Below are 5,810 nucleotides of genomic sequence, written 5' to 3' on the forward strand. Positions count from 1 at the left end.
TCCGGATCAATAGCTTTGACACACTGGAAGGCTTGTTCAGCAGAATTGAATTTTTCCCAAAGACAGAGAGTTGACATGCACGGATATAAATTTGACAACACGTTCTCTTCACCATGAAAAGACAATGAAAATGTATTCGGACATTTTTTTGAGTAGTTCGGACACTGCTCATCTCCCGGGGAATGTCCCGGCTGAAGACATACTTTGCACTTGGATTCCTCCGTGCATTCATTAGTTGGGTGATGCTAACTCCAGCAAATGCGACACATTCTTTGCAGTAGCTCGTGCGGGGTAGGAATTTGTTATCGGCGAGAGGCTCTATGTAGATATATCTGTTGCCATTCAACACACCAGTCATTTTTTTGGTCACGGGATTTCTTATTTTTTCATATTGTAGATCGCTTTTTAGGTTTGCACCTAATATGGTAAGCATTGCCAGAATTTCATTGTCATCTACAGAGAGAGGCACGCCAGACACAGTAACTTTGAGAACTCTATCTGCAGGGGATTTTGAGCCTGTTGTGTAAGGATTATGGTCATAGACATTGAAGTTTTGATTATTGATGTCAACCCCTTGCGCCAGCAATGTTTGTTGCTTTGATCATTGATCAAAAATATCGCCAGAGGTCACGGTCGAGCTGTATGCATCGTACCATATCCCCGACGGACCGAATCACACTTTGCATAAGCTCAAAATCAGATATTCTTTTGTTTCTGTTCATTTGAATTTCACTGTTTTTTAGATAAACAGGTTAAGATAATGCTTCCATCTAGAGACTTCTAGAGTTTTATTTTTCTCTCATTTTTAGGACATATGATTGACAGTTTATAATCGACAGGTAAATAACAAGTAAACACAGGTGAACACGTACTCACCGATCAGCCGAACTGTTTACAAAGAAAGATCCCGGAACCATCACAATTTTGCAAGTCGATTTCTGCACAAAAAGGTCCCTAGATGACAACTAGGTGATAGCGAAATTGTTGAGTGATTTTTTGGAACAAAAAGCCTTTGAAAACAGCAAAAAAATTGTCAAAAAGACGGAGCGAGGGAGGTCACTTCTTTCCTTCACCCTGTCACGTGACTATCTCCATACTTTGAAAAAGTACTCCGCACTTTGAAAAATAGTTGAATATTCGAACAATGATATAAGTATTAAATACCTAAGATATCGTTTACTTTAGATTTTAAACATATTAGATATGATAAAAAGGATGCACCCATTCTCTATCCACCTTGAATAAAGGTCTCTCATGAGGCAGAAGATCTGTGGTTTAATGGTCGCCATGCTTATATTTGGAAAGGATGTTATTATCCACCCATTCTGTTGCCGAGATATGACCATTTCTGACAAACTGTTCTTGTCATAAAAATTAATTCACATGGAAAGAAATATAAAACTCGGAAAATTTTTTTAACTTTTTTGACAGAACGCTACGGAGGGGGTCACGTGACCGCCAATATCACGTGATTCGCGCATGCGCAGAACGGTGGTTGATGTGCATTAAAATCGGGGAGGATTAATTTAAAATATAATCAACATTAAAACCAAATATTTTTTCTTGTATGGAAGTTATTCAATTAGTTTGCGAACTTTTTGATCACCCCTCGTTTATTTACATGTACAATCGAAAATCCTTTTACAAAATTATTTTGCTATTAACAATGACAACGTGTATGTACCTAAATTAACCAAATCCATATTTATTAAAGAACATCTGACAATGATATGTAAAAGTCTATTTATCGTGGGTAATAAAATAGTTTGAAAATTTGATTTTATTTTGTTTTCTGTCTATGGTTTTGAGAGAATTTAACGCCAAAAATACCAAAATCACAGAAAAGAAATTTATTTCTTATTGTGAAAGGAAACGTCAGGCCTATGTATTGTATCAATTATGAATTTTTCTTTTAAAGCTCACCTGGGCCAAAGACTCAAGTAAGCATTTCTGATTAAACCATATCAGGTGTCCGTCGGTCGTGTTCGTCTTTTACCTTTTCACATTTTTGATTTCATCTTAAGAACAGCTAATCCATTTTCAACTAAACTTCTCACGAAGAATACTAAGGTGATAGGATCTTAAGTTTGGTCACAAGTGTCCCACCTCTTTCAATGGAATTAACATTCTTAAATCAGCTTAATATGCTTTCCATTATACCAAATTTGGTAAACTGTATAAAAACAAAAACACTGTTATATTTTAATCGATATTCACTTTATTTTTAAAAAAAGTATTTAGGATTACAATAATAAATGCATGTATATGCCATCTATTTAATTTTAACTTACTAAACTATAATGAAACCGTCGCTGTTTATGCCGAGCGATGCTGTGTTCAAATCCTTGATGAGCCAACATTTTTCATTGGCTCTGGAACTGTATATGACCTGGGTTGCTGTTGCTGACTCGAAGGAAGCACGTGGTCCGTTGCTAATGGAGATTGTACCGGTATCTTCATTTTTTAGAAATGATGAATTGTGGTGTACTAAGCTCAGCTGAAACAACAAATTGGGGATTTGTACAGTACTAAAATACATACTTAGCAATCCCTTTTAAGTCCACTTTGTGGGTATATCAACAAAATAGGTGACGACCACTTCAGCGTTACCGTAGACTGTGACGTCTACACCTCTTCCTTGTTTGTATGTTTTACTACCGTTTTTCTTTATAGTAACTACCGTCCTAGGCATTGCCCAATTCATCTTCCGGTGAAACTTGACTGCATCCACTGAATTTTGACCCATTGTTGCGGTAAATATGTACGCTATTCAAAAAAAAAAGTTCGAACCTTTTAAAAGATATACAATTAAAAGCTAGTATTTCTTTGAAAGAATTCGCTGATAATCAGAAATTTTAAAAGAAATATTGATTACATGTGCTGCGTCGTTTATCCGTTTCTACGCTAAAAAAGTTATGTTTGGAATCTGAAGACAGCGGATGAGTTAAACATAATTATGGAGTTCGTCCCTCTGGATGGCCTCATTACAAATGCAGGGGTGGGAGGGGTAGCTACAGAAAGAAATCATTTTAGAACATATTGAATACTTTTGTAAGATTTTTAATAAGTGTAAAATCATATTTTATCGAGGGGTCAAATACATTGGTTCATAGAGATTTGATTTTGTGGTTGAGGATTTGTTCAGTAGTAATATATGTGCAAAATTGCATTTCGTGGTGCATATAAATTCGTGGATCTCTTCATACATTGAAAACAATGAAAATTACACCCCTACGAAAATTAGTGATTCTACAGTATACATCTATCGTTTTATGCAGATTATTTTTATATGAACAATGGCATGAGGCTTATTCAACGATATTGTCTTGCAATACTACATTTTAATGACTGACATTCAAGAAGAAATATATATTATTATCTAAAAAAAAGGAAATACTTCCCAAATCTTAATTACAAACTTAGAAAACTTGGAAAAATTCCAAAGCTTAAAATACTGGGTATTCACTAAATTTCGTTGTTACTGCAAGGTTGTAATGAAAGAAAACGTAAAATACATTGCAGGGAACTAATTTTGTGACAGCATCAATGGTGATTTGAATGCTTCCTTTGCTTGCTAATTTGAATGCTTTCTTAATTTGCTTGTTAATCTGGATGCTTCGTTTGCTTGCTGATTTAATGCTACTTTTTCTTATGATGTTTTATAGTTAGGACAATGCAACGGGAAGTAGATAATTGAATTTAGGCATTGACATCTAGAGCAATTAAAGTGTCTTATATTCATTTTATCAAAATATTTTATGATGTATAAATTATTCAAATAATATTTTCTTTGCTTTCATTTTTTAACTGATAAAACCTCATTTATTCTCTGATGCTAGTAGGATAATGCTCATCTTAAGTAGGTTAATTCTAGTTCTATTCTATGCTTGCTGAATCTGGTAATGCTTCTTTTTTAAATGCTCATCCTGATGCTAGCTAGATGCTGATGCTTATTTTGTTTATGCTGATGCTGATTTATGTATCAAATAAGTTCCCTACACAATATTAATCATATTGTAGTTCAACTTATAAAAGTTTCATTTTATTTTGATTCCAGAAAGAAAATAATCAAACCATCACACGGGATACTTTAAAATATTGATATATAAATAGAAATGATGAAATTACCAGTTAGAGCGTCCCCTGGTTGAACAGGTTTAACTGGTAACGGCAGTTCAGTGGAAACGTCTACAACAACCAATTCTTTGGATGAACCAAATAATTTCCCAACAATATTTGCACTAAATAAGAACATATATATCACAGGAAACTTTAAAATTGACATAGCTATTAGTTGAAATAAAATATATCGGTAATAGTGCCCCCTGCTTAAACAGGTGTGGACGGTTTAGTTGGGCCTTCTACAACGACCAATTATTTGTATTTTATGTGTATATATATCTCGATAAATCTAACTATTATTTAGCAGTCATTGGTGTTAAGAATTTTTATAATTCTAATTTTTTCACCTAGGGCTTCCAGCCTCAAAATCTCTGTTCTAATAAGAGAACAGGCCTCTGTATGCGTAGAATATCTACTAATTTTTTTTAATAAGTAAATGATAAATAAATAAATAACCACCGTGTTACTCAGTCAGCCTGAAGCAATCATTTTTTGGTGGCCGAGCAAACATGGAGTTAAATGTCAATATAATATAAAGAGCAAATAAAGATGAGGTGAGGAAATTTGCAAATAGCAACAAAGCAAAGGGTATTTTTTTTTCAATAATCTTGAACATAAATTATAGATTTAATATAAATTAAAATGAGAAGGGGATTTGGGGGTTAAATACGCATTTGGAAGGTGTGTATGTGTATTAAAATTTAGATTAAGATAATTTAGTTTTTCTATATTGTTTTTATTTAGCTTGAAATATCGTAAAAAAATTAATGTTTACTCCGATTAGAAAATTTTGATTTTAGATACTGTTTCAAAATTAGCAATAATACTGTGCAAAGTTATAAGCATACAGGAATACTAACCTTGGCATTAAACATAATAAATGGCAAAAAGATAAGTACATGTACATACCTTGTTTGAATATCAAAAGATTATTTGAATTTGTGTGTGCAGATATATGAACAAAAATCAAAATTTTAATTTAAAAAATTGCCCAGATAGGAGTTAAGCAAAATTGAATTTAGAAATGTTGGTTCGTGTTATAGCATAATTATAATTTTAAAAGATGCCAAAAGGCCAAAAGATGTCGGCTAAAATGCCAGTAATTTAGTAAGGGAACTCTCATCAAGCGTTATTCCCAAACTCCAAGCAGGTTTGTTTCGGTAATGAATTGGCCATTCATTCTAGCACGACAAACCTGTCCTCGCCATTTTCCGGTAGATATGTTTATTTTCTAGAGTTATAAAAACTGTATGTATATAATATAAGTAAACTATCGTATCTAGCACTAAATTAATTACGCTTGGCTAAAGTACTTACCTTTAGACTTGTATCTTTTGAAAGACATTTTGTGAAATACATCATGGCGACTTGACAGGGCTCTCCGTAGACATGACGTCAATTTTAAAGTATGACGTAACAGTACTCGAAAGCAATACAATATTTAAAATTCTGACGAGATACTTATATATAATTTACGGAACATCGAACTAAAATATGATTCATTAACCATGAATTAAAGAAATTAATTTATTGTATGCATTTGTTTTCTAAAACTTAAAAATGTTAGGTGAACACTTAGGAGTTTGGTTCAGTGTATTCTTTTCCCAGACTAACTTAAATCGGAAACAGGAGGATCGAGATATTTTATGATAGCTATTTTTTATAAGATTTTCTGAAGTTTTGTCTTT

The 5,810-nt window shown here is 33.1% G+C and overlaps 1 long non-coding RNA gene across 1 annotated transcript; it reads right to left on the reverse strand.

The window, feature by feature from the left end:
• Positions 1 to 2,257: 2,257 nt before the first annotated feature.
• Positions 2,258 to 3,122, reverse strand: LOC134257150 (uncharacterized). Its single transcript, XR_009989863.1, has 3 exons — positions 2,876 to 3,122; positions 2,542 to 2,766; positions 2,258 to 2,497 (listed from the first exon to the last, which is right to left on the reverse strand). It is a non-coding gene; the product is annotated as an uncharacterized LOC134257150 (long non-coding RNA).
• Positions 3,123 to 5,810: the final 2,688 nt, after the last annotated feature.

The sequence above is a fragment of the Saccostrea cucullata genome, unplaced genomic scaffold, assembly GCF_032062105.1.
Source record: "Saccostrea cucullata isolate Sc308-1 unplaced genomic scaffold, CSIRO_AGI_Scuc_v1 ctg13077, whole genome shotgun sequence".
Lineage (NCBI taxonomy): Eukaryota > Metazoa > Mollusca > Bivalvia > Ostreida > Ostreidae > Saccostrea > Saccostrea cuccullata.